This window comes from Manis javanica, chromosome 7 (assembly GCF_040802235.1).
Source record: "Manis javanica isolate MJ-LG chromosome 7, MJ_LKY, whole genome shotgun sequence".
NCBI classification, from domain to species: Eukaryota; Metazoa; Chordata; class Mammalia; order Pholidota; family Manidae; genus Manis; species Manis javanica.
In genome coordinates, this window is record NC_133162.1 from 24,505,877 (window position 1) to 24,532,072 (window position 26,196).

The 26,196-nt window shown below is 52.3% G+C and overlaps 1 protein-coding gene and 1 long non-coding RNA gene across 8 annotated transcripts in view; both read left to right on the forward strand.

Annotated features, from left to right (window-relative positions):
- The window catches only part of SH3PXD2A (SH3 and PX domains 2A), a 221,233-nt gene that overhangs the window by 170,178 nt on the left and 24,859 nt on the right, over positions 1–26,196 (forward strand). The gene's annotated exons all lie outside the window — the stretch shown is intronic.
- On the forward strand, positions 2–19,260 carry LOC140850358 (uncharacterized). The gene is made up of 2 exons (XR_012133048.1): positions 2–1,051; positions 17,792–19,260. It is a non-coding gene; the product is annotated as an uncharacterized lncRNA (long non-coding RNA).

A 26,196-nucleotide genomic window follows, 5' to 3' on the forward strand; every position in this document is an offset into this window, starting at 1 on the left:
TGTCCCGCATGGCTGGCCGGCCACTTGGGGTTCCAGCCTGGCTCTTGGTCAGCTGGTTTTTGTTCCCTTCCTCCTCCCCCACCTCTGCAGCTATACGGTATTTCCATCTGCTGGGGAGAAGGCTGAGGAGGCTGAAGTTTCCCCCTGTTGGTTTGGGCTGGAGGCCAGCAGTTTGCCTGGTGGTGGAAGAATTTCTCCCCAGCTCGGGGTAATTAACCAGCTCGTGCAAATGCAAGGCTAGGGTGGCAGCTGCGGATGTATCTGTCCCACCCTGTTCAGAGTCCCCAGGCCCTCTGAAGCCCACGGGGAAGGTGGCTGCAGCTCAGGGACATCTTACAGCAGCATCCCCTGTTGGGGCCGTATTCTGCGTCGGGCAGGAGAGCCCAGCTAGCTGGTGGAGAAGGCAGGCCGTGACGTCACCATGGGGTCCCAGGTGCTTGGGCCCGTGGTGGGTTGTCTGAAGAAAGGCCAGGCCTGTGAGGGTTGCCTCATGTCTGGATGGTAAGCTGACTGCCCCCTGCTGAGCTGAAGGCTGCCAGGACCTGGGAAGAGGGCCCAGACTGGGGGATGAAGCCAGGTCCTGGGGCCAAGGAGGGTCCTGCAGCAGCTGCCCTGTCACTGGGAGCTGAGGCTTTGTCTTGTCTGGGGCCTTGGGGATGGCTCTCCAGGGGCTGCTGGTTCCAGGGTTCTCACTGAGTGGACCCAAGTGCCTTGTTGCCCTTGGCAGCAGAAGTCTCTGCAGGGGGGTCGGGGGGCAACAAAGCCCATCAGCCCCAGGTGTAGGGCCAGGGGCCAGACTCAGCCCAGGGCATCCATCTGCAGTTTGCCTGCCTCCCGCTGGGACTTGGCTCAGTTCCTGGGGTGTTTTGTTTCAGTTTCAGTTAACTGCAGAGGAAGGTCCCTGGGCACAGGATCCTCTCTGGGCTGCATTTGGAGGATATGCCTAGAGGGGAGGGGCCGGCTCGCCTTTTCCTGTCCCACTCTGTTCCTTTTCAATATTTTGAGCCCTGAAAAGAAGACAGACCAAAGGACAACTGTCGCTATTCTACAGGTAAACTGAGGCAGATTGAAGTGAAGTGAGTCACTTGTGGGCAAATGCAGAACAGAGTGGGGTCATTCCTGGGCCCTTGATTCCTGTGCCTCTGGGCAGCAAGTAGATGTAGAGATGCTGAGGAAATCCCTGCAGGCCTCCTCAGCGAGGTGAGCTCAGGCTCCTGCCGCAGGAGGGTCAGGAACTGTGCTCCTGGAGAACAGGGCTGTGATGCCAGCATAGGCCTGGCTCCTGGTCCTCCTGGGGCTGGGGTCTTCACAGCCTGTTCCCCTCTCAGGGCAGGCTCTGCCCTTGTGCCTTGAAGCACCACCCAGGTGGTCAGCAGTGACAGTCCTCACCTGGTGGAGCCGCACCCCTCGCCTAAAGCCTGGGCTCTTCACCCTGGTGCCCACATGTCTGCTACCTGCACAGCTTTGCCTTCACCATTGTCACAGTACCAGCCCCACCTTCCCTCCCCCAAAGGAAGCTGGCATTGTCATAGGGGCCTGGCTGTGGAAACCCTAAATACCTCAAGACCCAAAAGAAGGGATCTTTAATAGTGGAATGGGAGAGACCAGCTAAGGAGAGAGGTGTTCGTTTTGGAGCTTGTTCTGAGGAGAGATGGGTCTGCTTCTCCATATAAGGTCAGGGCTGCTCAGAAGTAGAGTTCTGGCTTAGGGACCCTCCTGCCTGTGTCACCAACACATCTATGTAACCCAGTAGGAGGAGTGAGCCCCCATGTTTTGGGTACCAGCCACTGGCCAGGATGGCTGAAGAGAAGACCCCACCCAAGTGGAAGTGAGCCTGCTCTAAGACTCCCTGATTCCCAGGGATGTGTGCGTCCTCTGCCTTCCCATCCCACACCCAGGAATCCTGGGACTCCTGCCTAGGAGTGGGGAGGAAGAGCCCTGACAGAGGGGCGGGTTCTGTGTTAGGCCTGGAAAAGATGTAGACACACCACCTCTCCTAAGGAGTCCCTATGACCATTTCGGAGGGCAGGCAGCCCAACTCCCCAGGGCCGCCCAGTCTGGCACACAGACCCTCTGTTGTCCCTGGAAGCAGGATTCTGCCCCCCACCTACTGGCTGGGTGACTTAAGTTCCTTAATCCCCCTGGGCCTCAGTTATCCCTTCTGTAAAATGGAGATAATCTGGTGGCTACTTGGAAGTAGGAGCTAGAGCAGATAACCTTCCTGAGAATTCTCCCAGGTCTGAGTTCCGTGGCTGGCCGACTCCCCAGGGCTCCGGGTATCAGGTAGAGAGAGCCTCTCACAGTATAACTTTTCAACTTCTCTGCGACTTTGTATCTTTACCCTTGGTGGAGATGGCTGCTCAGCAGCAGATGTTTTCACAGGGCCCTCAGAGTGCTACATCTGCCATGCAAACCCACAGTATCTTGCCCTCAGAAACCTGGAGTGTATGACCAGTTTAACAAGAGAAACTGAGTGGGTGGAGGGGAGAAATGAAGAGGGCCAAACAACAGGCCCTTGGGCCCTTGGGAGGGTGGTTTCCCAGTTCAAGGAAGCTGGGCTGATGTCTGACAGTGGGGTAGGGGAGGCGTGTTGTGCATCCTGCAGTTTGGCTTCAGAAAAAGGGATGAGTGAGGCTTTTGAACCCTGAAACAAAGACCCAATTGTGATGCCTTTGACCTTGGGACATGGTGGGCTTGTTGAGGCATTTCCACTTGAATTGTTGGGGCAGCGGTCCCAGTTAGAACCAGGCCTACTGGAAGCCAAGATTCTGCCTATGTCCTCTTATCTCTTGGCTGGAAGTCCCTCTAGTAGAGTGTGCATAGAGGGACCGGCTACCTCTGGCTCTGTCAGCTCATCAGAGTCTTCTGGCTGGGACCATAGCCACCAAGCATTTGGAGGTATGGATGGACAGTGCTCTGTAATCTTCATTGGTCTAAAGAGAGATGTGTCTGGAAGGCAAGTCAGAGTCAGTAAATGCCAGGTACCAGGCCATGCAGTTCATATGCAACATTTTACTGGAATCAGGGAACAATCCTAAGCAGTAGGAGGCACTTTTACCATTTTGTGGCTGAAGTAACAGGCTAAGAGGTTAAGCTATTTAGGACATGGCAGGAGGGTGAGAATGGACTGATCCCAGGTAGGATCATCATTGAGCTGGTGATGCTGCAGAGAAACATGGGTTGGTTGAGGTGGCTGCAGTGCTCCCTGGAATGTCATTGCGGAAGGATGTCTCTGTGTCCCACCTTCCAGCATGGTAGTCAATTGATAGTTAATTGGTAGTGGGAAATTGATAGTTAATTGTTTTTTTGAACTTGGGGGCAAGCAACGGCTGAGAGGATCTAAGGTGGGTAATACGTACTTAGCACCAAGGGCAAGCCTGTTCTAGGGAATGTAGGTAGAAGTCAAAGTGGGACCTAACTGGCTCCAGGGAAAGCGTTTTGATCAAGCATTGGACCTGGGCCCAGTCAGAAAAGGACTGTTTCTCTATTGATCAATAGGGACAAAACTAACAGAAAGATTCAACTGCCTTGTTTGCTCTGCCCAACCTGTAGGGCTTGCAGCATCCGTTGTCTTGTCCTTGGAAACCTCTCCACCCTGGACATTAAACAACAGTTCCTGAGATGCCTCCTTTGTAGGATATTCTTATGCCTCAAAGACCACATTGGCTGTACCTTTCAGCAGGATGATCTGGTCTAACTTCTGGCAGAGTGGTGATGGCAGGGTTCCAGTTGCTCTGGTTTCTGTGTTGAGCAAAACTGCTTCCAATTTTCCAGAACTGTTTCCTTCCTCTCAGGACTAGGGGCCAGGGGAGGATGTGGGGATGTGAGTCACCAGATGCTCATTCTTTTCCTCAGCTTTCCTTCTGAGTCTTTGCTTCTTTCCTGGCACTGGCACGGTAACATTTGTACTTCCTGGGAGTTCTTATACTTCCTTGGAGGTACACTGCCAGCTAAAGGACTAAGATCAAAGAATTGTGGCAGCAAGGAATTTTGAGCTCTACTGGTCCATCCAGGCTAGAAATTATGCAGGTGAGAAAGCTAAGCAAAAGGGGAGTTTGAGAATCTTCAGCCCCCTTTGAAGTCAGTGCTTTAGTCCCAATTGAGTCCTGAGCAGAGGACAGAAATTCACTCATATTTGCTCAAGAGGTGATTGAAAGGATGAAGGAACACCTTGCTGAACCCAAGGGAGAGAAATAAATCCCAGCCTCAGGGAGCCTCAGAGAAGCAGCTGTGCTTGTCTGTGCTTCTCTCTTGGGTACCATGTGTATTTAAAGCCCACCTGTAATCTTCTGCTAACTGCACACCAGCTTTCCTTCTCTTCCTGTTCACTTGTAACAGCAGCCTATTCACTTGCTGTCGGTTTATCAGGACCAGACCCTGCAGGACTTTTCAGTCAAGATAACCACCACCAACTGACAGTGGCCTCTGGTTCTCTGAGTTCAAAATTTGAAGTTTGAATCTGAATCTGATTGGTTCCTGGTCAGCCAGTGGAGCAACAACATTAGAGCAGGTGTCCAGCCCTGGGCCAATCAGCTGTGTCCAAGAGAAGTGTCATGGGATATAAACATGGCTACCTAGCTAACCTCTTCAGCAGTGTCTGTTGGAGGGCAGGTTTTAAAGAAAGGAGATGTAGTGGGGGTAAGGTACCCAGAACATGGTGGCTGCAACTCTTTTACTTGTTTAGCAGCTGTGTATGGTGGAGAGAACAAAGATTCAGGAATCTAAATAGTAGGTTTAAGATCAGATGCTACCAACTATGTGATTTAAGTAGGAATCACTCAATTTCTGTTTGCTTGCAGTATAAGGGGACAGTGATACATACTATATGGGCTTTTTAAAAAATGAAATGTAATGATTTATTATTTGACAAATATCTTTATGTGACATAATGATGACTTTGTGTTGTCAAAGATAATGCATTTTTCAGCCATACTTTGTGAGTTGGAATCTTCTTAACATTGAGGATGTATCTGTTCTGTTACTTAGATATTTCTTCATGAACATTATTACAACTGGTTATAATAGGCTTTTTGCAAGGAGAAAATACAGTGTACATAGTATCCATCCATTTATTCACTCATTCGTGTATTTCACAATTTTGAGCATCTCCTTTGTCTCAGACCTTGTACTGACTGGGTATATACCTATGAGGTTCCTGCCTTTGTGGAGCTTGGACACTAATTGATGTGCACATTCTGGGTATTTAAGGGTTAGATTGTATTGTGAGGCTGGGGTAGCTCTGCAGCCTTCCCAGTGTCTTAAATGGACTTGTCTATCTCCTGTGTCTTTTGCTTAAATTATGTGCTTACTAAGGAACCACCTGATTGCTAATTCAGATTGCTAAGCTACCTTTAAAAAGAGATCCAATAAAGACAGGATAGGCTTTTTCTAGAAAGACAGGTTTATTGCAATCTGCTTTGCAGCTAAGTGAACCAACACTCTTAACTCTGCAATAGCCTTTTAGGAGTTAGGTTCCAATGAGCAAGTCCACATTTACATGTGGCGACTGGTCTCCCTGAGGTCCTGCCCAGCCATCAGAAAGCCCTGGTCTCTGACAGCTCTTCTCTTCCTAAGTACAGCACATGTAAGTTTCTGCTGTGTCAGCCAAATCAGCAATTCCAAAGTCCATCTGGCCCAAGACTGTCTCTGATGTGTAGTTGTTACCCAATTCATGAAGCTGGCTGGAAGGGAAAGGGCCATAGAGCAGAAATCCAGGAGCAAAAATGGGCTTCCTAATCCAGCCTTGGGCCCCTTGGGCCAGCTTTATTCACCCTGGGCTAGAGATTATTTTGAGAATGAGATTGCAAGATAGCCTAGCAACTAAAAATAGGGGCCCCGACTTAGATAAGCCTGCTTTTCATCCCAATCTGATACTTACTAGTATGACCCTGGGAAAGTTAGGTTCTATAAGCATCAGTTCCCTTACCTGTAAAATGGGGGTAATTGTACCCACAGGTATAGGCTTGGTATATGCTAATTCAAAAGGAATTCAGTGCATAGTGCAAAGTCTGGCACATTTACGTGACTTGCTAGTATGACGACTGGACTGGGGCAGTTCTGCCACAGTTGACCTTGGGGCCCACAAACAGGCTGGTTTCCCTCGGGTGACCTCAGTTTCCCCACCTGGCCAGAGAATGGATTGCATTGGTGATGTCAGGATTTTCTCAGCCCTGATGGCTTGTGAGGTGGCTAGGGCCTGCAGGGTCCCAGCTTACTACTGGGCACTGAAGCCTGGAGACCCTGCTGGGGACCCGAATCAGCCCCACCTGGAGCCCTTGCTTGGGCAGTTGCGCTTGCTGTAGCCTATGACAGGAAGAAAAGTTGGACACAGAAGTCAGATTCCCACTGGTGACTTGTAGGATCAGTAATCTCACGGGATCAGGGGGCTTCATGCAAAGCTAGGAAGAGAGGCCAACCCGTGACGCCCTCATGCTGGCTGCAACTCAAGTGGCTCTGTTGCATGCATGGCCCGGAGCTGAAGTGCTGGGGGTGGGAGGGGAGAGTGGCACCACTGGGGAAAGCTGCCTGGAGGAGTTGGAGGCAATGAGCTGAGCCGTGGAGGGAGAAGGGGGTAGATAGGTTGGGGAAGGAGTTCCAGTTCCATGTGAGTGAACTACCAGGGGGAGTGCTGGGACTGAGACAGCAAGGCCAGGTGTATGGTTGCCTCAGTCAGATGTGTACTGATGAAGAAAGCGGGATTTGAGATGCAATGGATGGGATCATGGAAAGGTGAGGGACCTAAGAATCGTGGCATTTAAAGCAAGTGGTCCTGGCTCCTAGGAGGAATGTTGCAGGGGAACTAGAAATGTGTCCAGGTACTAGAAATAGCTCTTTCCTTGAGCTAGATCTGCACAGGCTGTTGTGCTTGTCAGTGCTGAGCACCGCCAGCCTCCTGTCTGGAAGCCAGCTGCCAGATGGCTGGGTGGGGCAGTGGGCACCAGGGTGCTCCCCCCACCTTGCTTCCACCTGCTCAGGTTGGGTGGATGGAATGGCTGGCCTCACATTGGCCCTATGGACCTATCATGTCCCAGACTCTGGACCATTTTCTTTGAATAGTCATTTCTGAGCAAAAGATGAGGTTCAGTGGTGAAAATCCAGCTGAAGTGCCAGAGCAATGCCAGGCTACCCATCCCAGCCTCTGCCCTAGGGCAATACCTGGCTGCCTTTCCTTTGGGGGGTCAACAAGTTTGCACTGAGTCTGTTCATGAGCATCTCCAAAATGCTGCTTTTCTCGTTTTGAACACCAATGAGCCAGTTGAACCAAATCCTGGAAGGCCAGTCTTCTGGTGACCAGTCATCACTAAATCCATATGAGTTGACTAAGTGCCAGGCTGGGGCCCAGAGGTGACAGAGGCCAATGAAGTCCCACCTCCACGGGGCTCACATGTAGTGAAGAGACAGTCACTAGTTAACCAGGGAAATAATTACAGATTTTGAAAAGTGCAATGCAGGAAATAAACAGGGCATTATGATAGCAAATAAGCAGGGAGAGAAGGTGGTGGAGTATGGCCAGGGGAGGCCTTTCTGAAGAGGTGCTGGTAAAGTTGAGAACCCATGGGGCTTGGTGAATGGAGGAAGAACCAGAGGCCAGATGGTTTGGGAAAGAGTGGTGGTGAGTAAGAGCAGAGAAGTAGGAGAGGCCAGGTGGTCCCAGGCCAAGGCATGTTGTTCTAGGCATAACGGCCACCACACACCAAGTGGGAGCAGTGTAGCCAACAGGTGACCTTACTCCCCTCCCCAGATATACCCTGGCCCAGATGCCCAGATATACCCTGGCCCAGGTGCCCAGGGAATAGGCAACACTGGAGACCCTCCACCTGCCTCAACACCCACACACATAATGACCTTTGTCACCAGTAGAAGTGACAGGTCACACCTCTGTGGCTGAAGTGAAGGGAAGAGATCTCCCCACACAACATTTCCTCCCGTTTTATATAACAGCTTTCCACCCCGTGATTATGGCACTTTCTGGGGAATATAATTTGTTAGGACTTCAGAGAATTGGAGTTGAGAAATTGCCCCTTGTCCTCTCCCCAGATTATCCATGGCCATGTGGTACTACACGGCTCCGCCGCTGGGTTCTCAGTAACCACTCTGGCGGCCGTGGGGTTTACCCAAGGTGACCCCCTTCTTCTCTCTCAGCATCTTTTCACATTCCATGACCTCGTGCTCTGGGTCCCAGTGCTGACCTGGGAAGCCTGGCGGGAGGCAGAGCTCTCTAGGGCTCCCCATCCTGGGAGCTGAGCTGCTGAATCCCATGACGTGGAGGGAAGCTTATGGCTCATGTCACCCCAAGCCTCAGCTCTATCTACGTCTGAAATATTCTGCGTGGAATGACTGGGGGTTTTGTATTTCCTTTCACTGTCTCAGCCCCAGCTCTACATTTCCCTTCTCAGTCAGGCACCCCTAGGGCACATGCTAAAACATATTTATCTCCCCTAAGCTTTATTTGGACTGGATTGTGGGGAAGTGGCCCAGGCACCACGGGAGGTAAGAGAAAGCCAAACTCAGAGGAAGAGTCTGCCAAGGACTGGCCGTAAAGTGAGCGAACCACGAGTGGCTTTCAGACTGGTGTCCTGTGATAGCAAACCCCTCTCTCCTGTTAGATCTGGCCCATCTGCATTGCCACAGGCCACCCTTGGGTTACCATGTCCCTGATCCTTATGTTTTCAGGGACCTTCTAAGCCTAGAGGTCTGCAGTCTGTATGTGTGTTCTCTTGGACTCTGCTGGGGTGGGGAGGCAGGGGAGGTGGTCACTGGAGAGTGTAAGGCCACCTGGGGAGTGCCTGCTCGTGCTGGCTAGGACGAGATTCAGGACGTTTTTCAAGTGACCTCCTTCTGAATCAGAATATTTTGTTTTACAAGATATAAAACACTGCAGTTTATAAAATATCTTGGTAATAGGAAGGGCAGATGTTGGCATTGTGTCTTTATGAGGCAGAAATTGAAGCCCTGCGTGGTTGCGTGGCCTGCCCCCAAGTCGCACAGTTGGGAAATGGGCCGTGGGCTTCCAACACATGCTATCTGTCCCGTGTTTGGAAATCTGGATGTTTGCATTTTTCTTCCTTGTGGATTTTACTTCTTTGGAAAGCCAAATCCCAGAGTACTCTGCTGTGTGGTTCTCCAGCTACAGAGAGCTGGAAAGCAAAGGTTTGTCCTGCTGAAGGCCTGGCTGAGTGGTAGGGCAGAGGAAATATGGAAGGGAAGGGAAGCACACTGACTCTTTCCCACGGAAGAGTCGTGTGAATGTTCCAGGTGAAGGAGAGCTTTCCACCGTTGTCCTCACCAAGCTGAGGGAGACGTTTTTACCATCTGCTCAAACGGATCTTTGTCAGAGGAGGAACGGAGCCTAGGAAAACGAGGCCACTTGGCCAGTGTCACACAGCGATTCAGGGCAGGGCTGCCGCACAGCTGTGGACTGTGTGGTGCACCACTAAGGCCTCACTGCCCACTTGGGGCTGGGTGTCCCCCAACCTGTCCCTGACTGAGGCCCAGCCCACCTCCAGGGGAGGGGAGGAGGTGAGCAGGCTCCTTGGCTCCCCAACCCTGGGCCCCTCAGCCTGGTGCCAACACTACAGCCTAGAGACAGGCAGAGCAGGGGGTGGGCGCCAGACTCAGAGGCACTTCCCACATATCCCTCCAGGCCCCTGCTTTCAAACAGACTCATTTTTCAAATGTGGTGACCTCTCTCCTGCAAAATCATCTTCAGACTCCCCAACTTGAGAATGCAGACTCCCTCATTGAGCAACACCACTTCCCAGGGCCAAGGCAGAGCTTGTACCACCAGCTAGCTGTGGGTGTCCCCTGAGACTAGGGGCTCTGCCTCCCTGGGCCCTTCTTTCCACCCTTCCCCTGGGAAGGTGATAAGGTAGCTGTGAGATGGGCCAGGCCTCCAGTCCTGTGTTTCTAGGCACTCTGTCTTCTCTTGTTTGTTTTCTGTACTTGTACCCAGCACCCTCACAGGGCCCAGCCTTCTCTGTGTTCATTGTGCTCACCGTCTTTTGATAGTGGCAGGATTTTGATCTGCTACCGTCAGAACGCAAGGCCTGTGGACTCGGGCCTTACACAGCACCTGCACCAGTGACTACAGACTTCTCCCAAGCCTCACCTAGCCAAGTGACCTCTTTGTGTCCTAGAGGGCTTTATGCCAGTTCCAGCCACCTACTAGTTCAAGGCATTGAGTCAAGGGATTGCCACTTAGCATGGTGTTCAGGGGGTCATCTCAATGGGCAGAGTGGCAGAGTGCCTCTGTGGAAGGAATATTTGGATAAGAGAATCTCAATCAGTCTAAGTTCCACGCTCAGCCACCCACTAACCAGTGGCCTCAGGCAAGTCACTTTACCTCTCTGAGCATCAGCTTTCCTCACCTGTAGAATGGAGGTGTGATTAAGAGTGAAGAAGACAGTGACCACAGTTGCTTTTCAGATACCAAGCTCCCCCATTCCCCTGACCATCTTGCTTTACCAAGCTGGGCAAGAGGCAGGCCTTTCATCTCCATAGTTCCAGAGCTCCTAAGATCCCTTCCAACCCCTGGGGTTCTGACAAAAAGCCAGTTTCAGCTTAGGGGCAGCAAGCGAGGGGAATTTGACCATGTCAGCTGGCAAGCCTTCAGCCAGCTCTCCCCAGCAGCCAAATGAGTCCCTGGCTGCAACCGTCCCTGGGGCTGTGATGATGATCACAGGGCCCATGGGCTCCCGGACACCTTTGGAATGGCTTTGTGAGGCCAGATGCTTTGCAGATTAAATTTCTGGAGAAAGAACAGCTGAGAAATAGTCTGAGCTTTGCTAAGCCACTTCTGTGCGATGGCAGCAAAAACTATGTGTGTGTGTGTGTGTGTGTGTGTGTGGCCCACGCATGTACATTCTACCCTATTAAAAGAGGGAGTAGTCAAAAGAGGAAGACGGTCCAATCCCAAGCCTCCCTTGCTCCTTCAATTAGCATCAGCCAATGGGGTTGCTGCACTGTTCTGTTTTCCAGGACGGTGCTGGTAGCAGAAGGAATATGATTAGTGTTGCAGAATTTCATGGTAGGGCTGAGGGGTAGCTTTTCCCCCTCTTTAAAATAAATGTTTGGAAGAGTTGCCCTGGAGAACTGCTGAAAGCAGAAAGGCCAACGGGCGTTTTTGGTCATGTCAGATGGGGACAGGATTATCCAAGTGAGCAAGGGTGTCCCTCCCCATCAGCCATGCTGCCGAGTTCCAGGGCTGCCCTGCCAGAAAGCAAGCAAGGGGCCATAATCACAAACAGGCCAGGATCAGTTACAACCAGAAGTATTACTTTAGATTCTTGGCTTTGATGGGGAAGAATGCCGTTTTCCTTGCCCCTCCTCCCCTGTCCTTCTCAAGTTAAGCAAGATCTGTGAAAGCAATAGCTCTGGGACTTAAAGAGAGGCCAAAATTCAAGCCAGCAAGGGGTCTCAAAGGCCCAGCATGGAAGAGTTCTGTCAACCTGTGCTGGTATCGGAGCAGGGGTTTGCCCAGCCCATCTGCTGCCTGCATTCCTCCTTGGGGTGAACTGGAGAAGCCCATTTTTGCCAGTCTTTCTTGTCTAGCTATGGTGTCCTCACCTCCATCTTGCCCACCAACCAAATGTCCTGACCCTTCTGCATATGCGAGCTGGCAGTTTCTGCATGTTGGCCATATGCCTAGCGCTGTGAGGCCCAGCTGGGGTGGGGGGAGGTTAGGAGGGGATACAAGGAAAATAGCACCCTGGAGCAGACCCAGACCAGCCCATGAAGATAACAAAATAACAGTGCTCTCACCCCTCCTAGCCCCAACCCAGCCCTGGGGGGCCTGCGTCTCACTCCCCTCCCCCTCCTCCACCAGCACCTCCTAGGCCGGCATCAGATCAACTCCTTCACACTCTGGTGTAAATAATACTGCTCCCCAGAGTCCTGACATTGTGAGGGGTGTGCTTGCCCCTGGCATTGGCAATGGGAGCAGCACCTGGGCTGGCGATTGCGAATGCGTAGACCTCCTTGCCAGCACAGCAGGATTTTGACTGTTCCTTGGAGGAAAGGAAGGAGGTTGGCTTCACCATCGGGGCTTCGCACGCAGGGCCCCTGCCTCAGGGCCTCCTTTACAAGTGTTTAACCCCATTCTTCTGCCTCTGAGCCCAGCCCTGGGTCCCAGGCCTCACCGCAGAGCTGGACACAAACTCACCCCATGGAACTAAAAGGGCTTCCACAAGTGTTGGGGCCAGAACATCTTGCCGGCACTGGTGTGGCAGCTGGAAGGAGGTCTCTGGACCCCAGGAGCCCGGCCTGCCTTTCTCTCAGCCTCCACGGGGGCGATTCCACTACCTGGGGTCTTGGGTGATGAGAAACTCCTTTCCAGAAGTAATTTCAGGGCTGAGGAGGCTGGATGGAGTCAGAGCCTGGTTGGGCAGAACTCTGATCAATTAAACAGGACCGAGAGCGGGGATGGAGACATCCGCTGGGAAGCCAGAGCCGGTGGTATTGCTTACTTCCTTGGGAGTGAAGTTGTAGCCTGCCATGGCTGAGGGCTGGGACTCAACTGGGTTGTTACGGGCCTGTCACTGCCAAGACATTCAAAGGGGGGAATCTTCATGGCCGACCCCAGACTTCTGTCTTACTCCATCCAGGCCTCCCCACTCTAGAAGCACTTCTAGAACAGAGTCTATCTTCCAAAAGCCCTGAGGTGGTAGGATGACCCAGTACAGGCTGGGACATGATAGAGAAATGGAGGGCAAGTTAGGGTGTCAACTTCCCATCCCTTCTGTCAATCATCAGCTACTAGGATCTGCCTTCTGACTATTGTGGGGTTGTCCATCATTCCGAATAAAAAAAAACAAACCAAGCAAACAAGCAAGCATGTAGTCAGGCTGGAGGTCAGAAGATGGCCTTCATTCACTCCCAGCTTTTATCTCCAGCTGTGTGCTAGGCACTGAGGCACAGAGTGAGCAGAGAAGACTTGATCCCCACGTCCTGGAGCTGATGGTCTAATGGGGAAGCACCTCCCTGCTTCTGACCCAGCCAAGGGGACTGCAGTTGCTGTTGTGTGGGTGGTGAGGCAGGGTGGTGACTGTCTTTGGGTTTTGAGGTGGGTGGCATGAGAGATTGACAAGATAGAGGTGGGAAGAGCACCATCAGTGATTGGTGCCCATGAGTGTCAGTCATACCACCTGAACAATCAGTGTAACTGGCAAGTCTAGCATGAGAAACCTGGACCGTTGTTCTCTGAGGCATCTGTACCCAGATGTATCTGTTTCAAGTTAGCTCTCCTCCTTGGCTTGGGGTAGGATCTGTAGTAGACCAGCTCTTCGGAACTAGGAAGACTAGATGGTGCCCAGAGGCAGGAGAGACAGGAAGGGAAGAGGTGGAAAAGTCTGGAGAAAGGACCTATTCCTGACTCAGCTGGGGCTCCAGGATGGCTATCCCCGGATCAAGGTAATTCAGGCTCAAGTTAAACACATTTGCTGCTATCTGGATTATATCAGAAACTATGGAAAAGGCAAGAAAGGGATTATTGAAGCAAAAAATACACCTGTGTATAGAACAGTGATCCTAACAGCTTCTTTCCTGTAACCACCACGATTGCCCTATAAAGTATCATGACTTCCGCTTTACAGATGAGAAAGCTGAGACTCAGAGAGTTTTGGTGGTTTGCCACCTTCTTCCCCATACACTCTGCTGCCCTCTGGTTAATCCTCTGTGGTTCCCCAGGCACCATGTGGTGGAAGCTGTTTTGGAGTAGCTGTCTCCCCATCCGCCCTCCGGGGATTGGGGCAGCAGGCCTCTGGGGCTACCTGTTCCAAGCCCCAAGTTGCCCCCATCAAGGAGGAAGGCTTTGTTTGTGTTCCCTGTATGGGAAACCGAGTTCCAGTGGAGGCCAGCAGCAGCCAGTAGGGCTGCTTTGTGAATGGGCTTGGGGAGGGGCTGCTGCTGGCACCCCTCTGCATTCCTCCAGGAGCCTCACCCAGGGCGTGGGCTTGTCCCTGGTGCTTGGCGTGTGGGACCTCCCTGAGCTTTTCTTTTCCGTTCCTGTGAGGGGAGAGGCCCAAAGGAAAATAGCCCAATCAGGCATATGAGCAGCCCGCGAGAAGGAGCTCGCTTGTGGGAGTATTAGCTTATTAGGTGATCTTGGGCAAGATAAACAAGCAACAAAAACCCTGGCAGGTCCTTGTGGGCAAATCCCTCTCGATGAGCTGAGTCAAAGCTACCTTCTGAATTTGGGGACTAGAGAAGGGAATGCTGCCCAAGGGCTGCTTAGCTGCACTTGATTCCAGCAGGGCAGAAGGCCTGGTGCCAGAGGGAGGTGAGCTGAAGGGCAGATGCCCAGCGCTGACCCTGCACTGACCCCAGGAGCTGGACTTAGAGATACTGAAGACAAGGGAGCAGGCGGGACTGTGCAGTAGATGGAGGAGCCAGGGACGGAGGAGACCTGTGCCATTTGTCATGGTGCTTCCTCTCAACAGCTGCTTACTGAGCTCCTCCTTCATTTGAAAGGCTCAACAGGGTGCCAGAGTTGGCCCTTGTCTTCTCAGAGCTCTTGGTCTAGCTGCGTGATTCAGCCAACTCAAACCTAAGGTCAGGGTGCCGGGGGAGCATGAGGACAGGAGGGCAGATCCCAGCCGGCAGGGGGTCACAGGAGCATTGCAAAGGGGGTGCCTTTGAAAGATGAGGCCCGGGCACAGCGATGGATCCAAGAGACCCAGGTGTCTGGGGGCTTCTGAGCCCTGCTGGGTGTGCACAAAAAAGCAAGATAGAGGACATTTACCCCCAGGCCCCATAAAAGGCTTGTGTTCAAATCCCACTCTGTTGCTAAGTAGCTGTTATTTGGCCATTTTGCTTCTCTGTTTCCATATCTGTGAAATTGGGATGATGTTTTGAAACCCATGTGGCTAGTAGGAAGGCTAACCAAAAGAACACTGTCAAGTGGCATATTCATTCTCCTTTCTCTAATAGACAGGGGTGGGCCACCATCCAGTCAGAGCAGTAAGTTGTATCCATGGAAAGTTAGGAGTCCATCAGGTTCCTGAAATCATTCAGAATAACTCCTTGATTCCCATCCACTGACAACCCAGAGACTTTTCAAAGCATTGTCCCATCTGTTATCTCAGAGTAACTATAGGGGTAAGTAGGGCAGGTGATTTTGTTTACATTTTTCAGAAGGAGAAACCGAGTTACAGAAGGGCAAGTGGTCTGCACAAGACCTCAAAGCTTGCTAGTGGCTAACCTTGGATTTGAATCAAGGGGTTGCATGTTCTTAACCAAGGATCCTTCTGTAAGATCAGTGTTTCCCAAAGAGTAGGTCAGACAAATGTGTGGTGGACACAGCATTAATTGGCATTGAATCCCATCACGAGAGGGTTATTTCCTGTTGGTTCGCTTTCTCTCCACTTTGGGTCAAGGGGAAAGGTTCTGTCTGGGGCTCCTGCGTTGTTAACATAGCTGATTTTGTTTGACCTAGAGGAAATCTTGCCCCAGCCTCAGTGTCTTTCTAGAATTGCCTTAACATCTTGCTAGAATAGCATTGCTGTTTCAGTATATGTATTTTTCCACTTATCTTCTATTTATGCCAAATGATGTAGCATAGGAAAATGTCTTTTTGAAATGAAGTATGAAAGTATTTAAGCTTTTTTTTAAAGAAAACACTGGTACAGGTGCTACTTGGATAGCTTAACTGGATGCCTGGTACTCTATAATGCCTGAGGTTTGGTCCTCTATAGTAAGTTACAGGACCCCAAGTGGGACAATTCTGGGTACCCTCCCTCTACCGCAGTCTCCTAGAATGACACCAGTGGCTCCCAAATTCCAACTGGGAAAGGAGCCTGGAAAAGCATCAGCATTCGTGGTGGCTGCTCCCCACACCGCATAGAAGAATCCACGCTGTCAGAGAGCTGTTGACGTCAGGCGGTACAGAATTTTGCAAGGCCTCTATTTAAAATTCCCCAGAAATTAAATGAGGAGGGTTTGGAGGGAGGAATGCCTTGGACAAATTGTGGAGTGGGTTTGTTTGTTTATGGAGATGGTCTTTAAAGTTGAAATTGCACCCATTTTATTTTTGCCCCGATTGAAGAGGGGCTGCACTCAGCTGGAAGGGAGGGGATGGTTGTCAGCCTAAGGCTTTTGGTTGAAACCAACTCCATTCTGGGGCCAAGAAGCCTCCATTTTTATAGCAAAGAGAGAAAAAGGAAAAGATATACAAACTCATACATGCATACTTCTCAGGTACTGGAGTAAACTAGTTAAAAGAATAAGGGTTATAACCCCTTACATTTCAAATGAGTGGTAACAGCTGCAAAGGGTTCCCTCCTCTCTTCTCTCCAGACTAGAAATACCCGTAAGGCACCAGACACAGCCTAGGTGCTCTCCATTCTTCCCTCTTTGATTTCTCACCACAGCCCTGGTTAGCATATTTAATATACTCATCTCACTAATGAAGACACTTCAGCCTCTTTCTTCGGCCATTTTGAAAGACCAAGTATCATTCTGGTCCAAAGCTGTTTTCCTTAAAACGTCATCCATGCAACACATGGTACACAGGATGATTTCCGACGGCACCAGGAGGCAGCTCCGAATACTTTTGCAACACACAGTGAAGCTCCGAATACTTTTGCAACACACAGTGAGAAAAGTGTGCCCTGTTTTCCATTCTCTTCCAAGCCCTCTGATTTATTTCACTCTGATGGTCGACTGTGTTTGACCTCTGGAATAAATCTCCCTTTGTAACAAAGAGGGAGCAGGCTACAGGCACAGTCCCTTTCATCTCAGCACAGCTCTAATTGACTATGATGCTTTGTCCTCTGTAATTTAATGCTTGGGGCTGGTGGTCCTGTTTATTATTCATGGTGGCTATCTGAAGTTTCCTAAACAAATTATTTGCTTGAAGTTAAAAAAAAGGCAGATTGTTTTAAGTATATATTTACTATGTGAACTGCAGTATGCGTAGTTCAAGGATGTGGCAAAGCCATGCATGATGTAGAAATACCTGAGGTTTGAGAAATGCTGATCCAAAGTCCCTTTCTCTGGGCAGAGCCCTTGGGTGAGATCTTGTGCCAGAAAATTCTATCAGCCTGGGTGCCCCTGCCTTGTCCTGCCATGTGGGCTCTGAGAGGGTGAGGGAGAGGCAACCTGGAGGCAGGGCCTGAAACCACCTGTTGGCTCCCTCCTCTGAAAGGGCAGGGCAAGTGGGGGACAAGTCATGCCCAGGACTTTCCTGAGAATTGCATCTGCTTTGTAGATGCTGATGGAATAGAAAAGTAGCAAATGAAGGGACTAGTTTCCCTGGGTTGTCTGTCAGATGGATATTTGGAGAATTAACAGAAAGAGCAGGTGGTGTTAGTCTCCTGCAAAGAAACAGACAGCTAGAATTGTCTTTAAGGAGAGATGAGGGCTTGCTATACTGGGAGTCAGACCTGGGTGCTAATCCTAGCACTGTCCCTTCTTAGCCAGGTACCTTGCATAAGGTACCCAGTCCAGGTATTTCCCAATGTAGCCTAACATTTCAGAGGCGGGTGGTGGGGGATGACAGTGACATAGTGAATTACAATCCCCCGAACTCCAGGACCTTTTCTATCCTCTGCCAAGCAGGGTGACCCATACAACCTAACTGTGCAAGACACTCCCAGTCGTCACCTAATATTTTGGCCTAATTATGAATTGCACCCACCATTCACGCCAAAAAGTTCAGACAGTAAATTATAAGATCACTGTATTAAGCCTTTTGTCTCTCCATTTAATACTCTTCATTGTGTCAGATTTGACCTGTCATTACCTTATGCTCAGACCTCTCTTTTTTTTGCTTTTTTGTCTCCTGATTCTGGCACAGCTTTGGTAAATATGATGGTACCACCAGGACAATGCCTCTGTCCTCATTCTGGAATTAATTAAAACATCCAGCAGGACTGGGTCCCAGTAGAAGCCCTGCTCCGGGTTGTAACCAGTGAATGTCATGCCCTCTTTGCGTGCGGTCAGCCATCAGTCCTGCGGCCCCAGGGGCACCCTCAGAGCTCCAGACTGGCCGGCTCAGCTGTGACACGTCCCCAGCCCCCAGGCCAGCAGCTTCCTCCTTATCAGAGCCCACAGTGGTCTGGCCCCCTTCCTTCCTGTGGTGTCTCTGGCTTGGCTCTGCTGGGTAATCCTCGGAACCCCGTTCCAGGCTCTCTGGCCATCCCGCAAGGAATCCACATTTCATTTGATGAGCACCAGCCTTGACGTTGCTCATCTTTACTCTGGAATTCATTTTCTTCTTTGAAAGTTGGGACCTTTGCCTGTTCTGTGTCTTCTGGCCTTGCTCCCACCTCCGTGTCTTCCAGGATTGCTGATGGTGGCCTGGCAGGCTCTCTGTCAAGTGCTCTCCAGACCTTTTCTCACGGCCAGCTGATGAGAGCTCAAGAGAGGCGGCCCCTCAGTGCTGCCTCCATCTCTGCCTTGAGTCCATTTTCCTGCCACCATCCTATTGGCACTTACCAGTCTAAGCACCCTTCCTCCTGAGAGAAAACGCTGAGCCACAGGCCCCGCAGACCTCTACCTGTCCGAGTCAGCCTCACAGTGCCACAGCCTCTCTGACTCTTTCCTCTTGCCTGGAACATGAGGAGAAACACCCTGTTTGTTACCCATAGCATTTTCTCAGGGATCCGCTTGGCATGATTCTTAGAGGCTCCCACCTCCCTTGTCTCTGTCCTCCTTTCACGAGTGCTGCCCTCCCACCCATCTTCACCTGGGCAGCCGACTCTTGCCAACCATTCACACCATTTGCAATCATGTCAGGAAACCCCCTTTGCATTTTCTATCCTCCGGGTGCCGTCTCCTGTTTGGGAACCTCTGGTCACAGGCTCACACCTCCACACTCTGCTTTATAATGGGGTAGACAGAGGACAGGGATGGGGAGGGTGGGTGCCCCTCATTGTCACCTGGAAAAGTCCCCACCACGGCGCATCGTGAGCCCTCTTGGTTGTCCACACATACTCCCACCACGCTGCCCAGCCCTGGCACCAGTCATTGAGGGGCACTGAGATCTTTATTCCTTCTTTAAAATTCCCTGTGGTTTGCACTTAAACTTCAATAATAGCTCTTTGATGACCTTGCTAGGAACCAGGCTCTGTTCTGAAAGGTTTCCCATTATAACACTGTGAGATGTCGGTGCTGTTATAGGTCCACTTTATAGATGAGGAAATTGAGGCAACTGCCTGAATTCATGCAGCTAGCTAGTAAGTAGCAGAGCTGGGATTGAAATCCAGGCACCTGGTTCTAGAGCCTATTGCTTAAAACCATGCTTCTCCTCTACCTGTCATCTTACCACGTGTCTCGTCTCTGCTGCAAATGCTTGTTCGCCAGGCCTCCTCCCGGGTGCCTGTCCCCTGGCCTCAGCCTGCGCAGACCCAGTGAGGTGGGCAGGCCAGAGCCAAGTTGGGGGAAGGGTGGAGGCAGCCCAGGTCTTGCTGTCTTCTTGCCGTGGACTCCCTGGAGCCCTCCAAACCGTGGCGTAGCAGCCTGTGCTAATGGTCTTGGAATCCAGGCCTCAGGCGCCCAGGGAAGATTCTGGGGCCCTGGTAGCCTGAGAGCCCCATCTGGGGGAAGGGGAGGCGATGGGCAACAGAGAGCAGGGTTGGTGCCAGAGATGGGAGCAAAAGAATAGGTCAGGCAGAAAGGCCAGTTGTGGGGGTGCATCGGGAGAGACTGGGGAGCCTCTCACCTACTCCTGTTTGCTTTGGACTGTGGAGGCCGCGTGCTGTGAGCTGGAGTGTTTCTTGGCAGGAGGCCTCCGTAACGGAGCCTTCTGACCAGGGGAGGCCTGGCTGAGCGCGGGCTGCCTTTCGTTGTTCTTAAAGGCATAGCACAAACCTGGGCCTAAGTTTCCATCGTCTCTGTTCCTTGTCAGGTAGAAGCCCCAGATCTGCCTCAAGGTCATGGGAAAGGGGTCAGGCTGGGCCCAAGGCAGAAGCAGCGCTTTAGGGCCCAGCCTTGTGCTAGGCATGGTGTGGCCAGCTGAGCAGCACGGGTACATGGGCCTGGCCCGGCCCCCTTCAGTCCCCTTCCTCCTCTCAGAATCTCCCCACTCCACCATTTGGTGCTCACAAATTCTCACCCCATCCCCTCCTCCAAGCTACACCAAGGAAAGAACACAGGAGTGCCGGGACATTACCAAAGGGGCCTAAGTCTGAGCCAGGGCATATGTCATGAAGGGAGGCATGACTGAGGCCCGGGGCTATGCCTCTGCTCTCCCTAGTCCATCACCCACCCTTCTACCAGGACACAGAAGCCCTTCAGAGACCTGGGCATATGGGAGTGCTCCACAGGTGCTCTGCTCCAGATCAGCTGGTGTCAGACCATAAGAAGGACCTGGAGGGAAAGAAAAGGAGAGGCCTGGGAGTCACCCAAAGGCCGCCACATTCTTCCCAACTCCAAACTCTGAGTCTCATCCTGCCTAGTGTCCTCAGGTTCACACCCGGGGCTGGTAGGTGGAAGCCTGGCCTCTTGATGGCCTCAGTGCCAGGACACACGTTGTGATTGCGCCCACCCTGTGTACCATGCAGGGAATGCTGGGGATGGAGAGCATGACCCTGACACTATGTCTCTCTGGAGCATCCCCGTGCCTGGGAAGGTCCTACCACATACCAGGTGCGCAGCAAACACTTGGTTATTGAGTACACCAGATGTCCCTGATGCCAGGTGACCCTGTAGGCAAATCATCTTATCCTGGAATGGTGAGGCTCAAGGGGTGCCTGCAACCTATTTCAGGTTCCCCAGCAAGTCGGTGGTGAAGCCAGGATCCAACGGAAGTCTCTTGGAAGAGGGGCCAAGAAGTGCCCGTGGGCTGAATCTTGCAGTAAGCAGGGCCAGGAGGGTGGGGAGAGTCAGGGAAGGCCTTGTGGAGGATGGCATCTCAAAGGGCAGGAGGATTTCAAAGGGAGAAGGAGCAGGGTCCTCCCTCCCCACCAGCTGTTTTGTCCTAGGCTGAGCTGTGACCTCAGAAGACTTTTATTAACATCCTAATTGTGTGCAGCTGGTCTGCTCTGGCCCTAATGAGCTTGTTATCCACTCTCATTAAGGAGGCCATTGTGGCCTGGTCACCCTGGGGACAGCAGTGGCCTGGGAGTGCCTGTCACTTCCTGCTGCTCTCAGCCAGGCTCAGCCCCCTCCTAGAGGCTAAGGCCCCCCTCTCCCCGGTCTTCCCATCCCACCCTCTGTCTCCACCTCTCATTCTGTTTTTCTCAGTGTGTGTGTGTGTCTCAGTCTGTGTCTCACTTTCTGGTTCTATCTCCATGCTTCCATCTTCCAGGGCCGGCATTGGGAAGCCTCAATTAGGGTCAGTTAGTGAGGGCTTTGAAATTGGCCAAACTGCTGCATATTGTGCTTGGCCTGAAAGGAGAGAGGGTCTGACTCCTGGGTCTGAGCTTTCCCTCTAGAGGTCTCCCTTCCCCACCTGGGCTGTGGGGTCGCCCTCCCCTGCCTTGAGCTAACCAGGCCTCCTCAGTGATGCCCTCTCTCTGCTCAGCCCTGGGCTGCTGTCCTTACCGAGGCCCACTGGACAACAGGGTGACTGCTGTGACGGGTGGCATTTCTGTTCTTCCCCGGTCTTGGCCTCCTGGAGAGGGCTGCACCCTGGCCCGTGGCCCCACCTGGCTGAACTACATTCTTCTGGCACAGTAGAGACCCAGAGAAGGAGAGGCCAGGAGGCAGCAGCTTTCAGGGTTTGGCCAGTTTGAGATTCTCCCAGACTTTCCCAGTGTGGGGACTTAGCCCCTAAGATCAGGCCTAGAGACCCCCGAAGGAAGGTTTCTCCTGCATGCCGTGTGTGTGGGCTCATCTCAGAGTTCCTCTCCAACTGTTCACGGTTTCCCATTCAAAGGAACGGAATGGCAGCCCCTCTCCTGTCCCATGTGAGGCGGGCAGGTCAGCATAAAGGCACTCCAGCTGGGAGGCCTGCCTGAGCAAAGGCTAGCAGGCCCTGGTAGAACCCGGCTGCCCTGCTGGAGTGCAGGGGTGTGCTAAGGGGTCTCACAGCCAGCCCAGGCCTCTTGGGGGTTCCCCACCATCTCCTATTCCACTAAGTTTTCTGCTCCCCTATAAAAAAGCCTGCTCCCCATCTGCCAGGACTGGCAGCCAGTTGGAGAACAGCCATCCTTGTCTGTACACGGGTGTGGCTACTTTATCAGTCCAAAGCTAAGTCCTTTAGTGAAACCTTGCTAAATTTCCTATCCCAAGAACAGAGGCTGGGATGGTAATGGAAGGCTTGCAGAGACTAGCTTGGTGTTTGGTCCCATCTTCCTGGGGACACAAAAAATGCAAGAGGAGGCTCAGGCTGGTCCCTGGGCATCCGTGAGTGCTGGCCACCTAACCTCCCATGTCCTTTGGCTGTAGTCCTTCATTCAGTAAAGTTCATAGCTTCCGTTAAGTGTGCACCTCCTGTACACCAAACCCCATGCATTGTTCTTTACCTTATCCAGTCCTCAGGGGAGCCTGTGAGGTAGACAATAGTGTCACCATTTCACAGATGAAGAAAGCAAGGCTCTGAGAGGTTAAATCACTTGCTGAGGCCACAGTGTGGAAGTGGCAGAGATGAGATTCAGACGTCAATCTCTGGCTCCGGCACTTAGGCTCAGTTTCCTCATCTGCCAGGCTTGCTGTGATCTCAGTTCTTCCCTAGAGACAAAGTAGACAGGGTGCTTACAGTTAAAACAAGACGACTTTTCAGAGTACATAAACAGCTGTGAATTGCAGGGTTGACATCCTGGACACTATTGGAATTTGGAGATCAGTCAGGGAGAGCTTCCTGGAGAAGACAGGACAGGAGAGAGGAGGCTATAGGATCTCCGTTGTAGGCAACTGTGTGAGCAGAAGGACAGGAGTGCAGCTGAGCATGGTCCTGAGACATGTTGGGCAAGGAGGAAAACCCAGAGACATCTCTCCTTGGGTCCCATCTCCCGCCATGGTGGCTATCACGAATTGCATCAGCTGAGGGAAGAGTAAGCCATATCCCAAGAGATAGTGCCTTCCATTTTTCTGGAACTCCTAAAAGCAACCCCTAAACTCCACAGATGAAACACATCAACACATGTGCACACATACATCTCAGCCAGTCTGCCGAGCTGTACTGAGTGTCTCCTGCTACACTCTTTGGGCAGTGACACTACCTGGCCACCCATGGGTGCTGACTCTTTCGCTCTAGGAGACTACCAAACCACCACCACACTGCTAATAGCAGGTGCACATACAAAGTACCGGTATCCGGAGACACGCATTCTCAAGGGCCACCTCTACCCTTGTGTGTGCAGTACACACGTGCCTCGTCCACTCCTGTGCTGGTTAAGAATACGGGTCCTGGAACTGGACAGCCTGGGTTTGAAGTCCAGCTCTGCCTCTTCCTGATTGTGAGCTGTCTCTGCCTCAGTTTCCTCATCTGTAACAAGGAGATGATAATGACAGTCACGCTTATTTCACAAGATTCTTGAAGATTAAATAAACTATGTACAGTTGTGCGTGACACCAAGTGCTCTTCCTGATGTCTGACCATAACCTTCATCACATATAATAAACACACAGGCATACCTGTGTTCCGTGTGCACTGACCGCAGACATAGATATAGGTCATGTACTCACTCAGCCCTGCAGGAAAGAGGCTGCCATGGGCACTGGAGGTGAGTCTGGGAGCCCATGGGGTTGGCTGACACCTGAGCCCTTGTGGCCCGCTGGGCTGCACCCAGGGTTCAGGCTCGAACTGCTCCTTGGTGGAGCAGCAGAGACTTCGGTAAGGAGCCCTGGTTGCAGGAACTGACATCTGAGCTGCTGGCATCTGGGAGAGGCCTGTCAGCAGCCGTGGGTGGGGGCACAGGCCCAGGGAGCCTATGCCAGGGGCCTGACCATGTGGCCTCGGCCAAGGCTCCTGGGAGGCCCGCATGGGGCTCAGCCCATGCTCACCCATGCCCACCTGGGTAGTGTTTGAGCCTGTCATCTTTGCTCGGTGGAGGTGCCCACAGCCAAGCCAAAGACAAGCTGTTCTCTGCAAAGCCTGAAGCAGAAAGGACCTGAGGCTGGGTGCCACACAGCCTAACTCTGCACATTACAGGATGGAGTGGAAGCTCAGACCCATGTTCTCAGGCAGGGTTGGCAGGGACCACCAAGTCAGGGAGTCGATGAGGGTCTCAGCCCTATGTCTTGGGAGCACAGCAGGAGAACAGTATCCTAAATTGCTGCCCAGGGTGAGATGGTGATCACAGTCAGCAGATAATGTGGCCCAGGCTCCCCAGAAACTTCTGTTGCACGGGACATTTTTGAGGTGGAAAAGACTGAGATGGATGGCCCTGGCACATCCATGGGACACCAGGCAGTGTGAGGTGCAGAGCATCATGCCACCCTGTGCAGTGGACACCTTGGGCACGCATCGGGCCCCTCGGCAAGCCTCTGCCTGCCTCACTGCCCCTGCATGCCAGAGGTAGGAGGGTCGCCTGTCCTGCCCTGCTCCCAGGAGTCCAGATCCATCTCTCCATCCCTTGCCCCTGGCCGTGCGGGGAAGGGAGGGAGCAGAATGTGCGAGGAAGGGTTCACAAAGGGTATAGTAAGGGGGTAGGGGGATGATACAGCAAGTAGAGGAGACCTGAGTCCTGGGCAGTCCGTGCATGGGCTGCCCTCTGATGGCCACAGGGGGAGATGGGGAGAGCAGGAGGCCAGCAGGCTGGTAGGCCCTCTTCCCACCCGAGGAGGACACAGACAGCTTGGGTGGAACTGATGAAGACCCCCACATGCATGAGCCCTCCTGGGGCCCATGGAGGGGCTTGCTTCCTTTGCCTCTGTAGAGGATGACATTTGAGCCTAGATTTAGAAGTAGAAAGAAGGCTTAGAAGACAGTGACCCCAGCCATCTGGGAGACAACCCGATTGCCTGCTTTCCTGGGAAGCATGGGCTCAAATAGGGAAGGAGGGAATATTCTCCGGTGGAGGCAGGTTGTTTCAGAGGGTGGAGCTGGAGGGGCTGCGCGGGGAGGGATCTTGGCAAATCCTCAACAAGATTCATGCTTCTAAGCTCTGCTGTCCTCGGGACACATCCCCATTTTGTCCGATGGCAGTAAGACCTAGGCCAAGGCCAGTCCTGGGGAAGACCTCTCCTGGGAAGAATGGCTCCCCTTTGAGGCCAGTCCTGCAGGGCACTTCCTTGGCCTACTGGGACTTGGCTGGGCAGGAGTAGAACTGCACTGGTCAGTCTGGCGAGTATCTGATGGGAATGTGGGAACCAAAAACTGTGTGCTTTTAGCATTGGGACCTGGGCCTGGGGAGTCGTGTGAGAGCTACAGCCTTCAAGACCCTCCTGAAAATGACTCCAGGTTGGGAATTATAGTGACTGCAGATTGGAGCTCTTGGATGTTACCTGGGAATTTGGGGCAGGGGGGATCGCTTACCCAGAGTGGCTTGGATGGCTCTGTCCTCACTCACTGAGGCCTGTGGTAGTGGGTGTCCAGCAGACTTGAAGTTTGCTCTCCAGGCTTGACTATGGTCATGGACCTATGGTCATGAACCTTGGTGACTGCTTTGTAGAGATGGCTTTAATGAGGACTGTCTTAGTTCCCGCCATTGAAACCCACCGTGGCTAAGTTAAACAACACAAGAAGGTCATTGGCTCATTGTAATTAGGAAGTTCAACAAGGGGTCTAAGTTTAGCACACCTGGAACCCAGAGCTCAGATCACATCAATCAGGGCTTTCTCCATCTCTTGACTTTGTCACTGCTTTATTGACATAACTGTCAGGCCATCTCTTTCCATGTTCCCTTGTGATTCCTGGTTTATGGGGGGTTCAGATCACCGAAGCACCAACATCAGTTCATAAAAGCCCTCTGAACCACCACAGTGTCCAGGGAGCTGACAGACTCTCAGGATACAGTTGGCCAGATGCACTCACTCCTGCAGTCAGGGAGGCAGAGCCAGCAGGAAGCCCCAGGAGATGAGAAGCTGCATTCCGTGGCCTCCAGTGAGCTCAGGGGAAGAACACCTGGGGCTGGGGCTCCTTGGCCGAGACGGGGGAGTCCTGAGAGGGCTCCCCAGAGGCTGAGAGAAGGGAGAAGGCATCCGGGGCAGACTCCCTGCACGTCCATGCCTTCTGGCTTCTCTGGGGCCTCCAGCAGCCACAGCCTCTTGAGCAGCCACATCACTGTGGCCTGGGCCTCCAGGAGGATGGCGATACTGCTCCAGGCAGCCCCTCAGTGGCCCCATGTGTGGTAGGCCCAGAATGTGCAGGTGGCT